We start from the raw sequence: 817 nt of genomic DNA, 5'->3' as shown, positions 1-817 counted from the left end.
AGCAGGAGGGCCACTTCCCAGGTTTGGCAAGCTGTTCAGGGCCACAAGAGTAGCCATACCCCTTGACAAGTGCCCTACTCCTTGGTGGCCATCTTGGAACTGGAAGTCATGGCCCCCTAACCTCTGACACCAAAAGTCCTTCCCCTTGCCCCCAGAAGTACTCCTTTTGGCTAGGAGGTTTGCCATTTTGTAACCAGAAAAAAAAATTATATTTTAAAAATCAAAGTACATACATTAATTTGATTTAAAAAAATATTTTTGTCCTGATTTACATGTGTTTGTGTAGTGTACACAGAGGTGATTGCATAATAGTTTAAAATGAAGTTTTACTTTTGTATATTGTGGTGGGGGAGGGTATGAAGATTATGGGTGGGTGGGTACAGGGTTTGTGGAGGGCTGTGTGTGTATGTATGTGGGGTGTGCGTGACAGTGTGGGTGTGTGTATGGGGTTTGTGGGAAGTGGATAGGTGTGAGGAGTATGGATGTGGATGTGTGGGGTGTGGGTGGGTATGAGGTTTGTGTGGGACTGTGTGTTGGCAGGAGGGTGGCAGGGTGTTGTGACATGAGGGGGGCTGCAGTGTGTGGGGGGGTGAGGGTATGGGGTATGCATGGGAGGTGTGGGTGCATGTGTATGGTGGCCCATGGCAGGTGGAGACCCCTGGTGGTGCTTTTGTCCTGGTGAGCCCAAGGATTTCATGTGGCTGAGCCACTGGCACAGAGAGTGGCAGACCTGGCCAGGCTCCATAGAGCTCCTGCCAGCCCAGGCTCCATGCTCCTGCTGCCTCACCCTGGGCCCCTGATAGCCCTGGCCTGGGGC

The sequence above is a fragment of the Alligator sinensis genome, unplaced genomic scaffold, assembly GCF_000455745.1.
Source record: "Alligator sinensis unplaced genomic scaffold, ASM45574v1 scaffold651_1, whole genome shotgun sequence".
In the NCBI taxonomy this organism is placed as follows: Eukaryota; Metazoa; Chordata; order Crocodylia; family Alligatoridae; genus Alligator; species Alligator sinensis.
Note: the sequence above shows the minus strand (reverse complement) of the source record.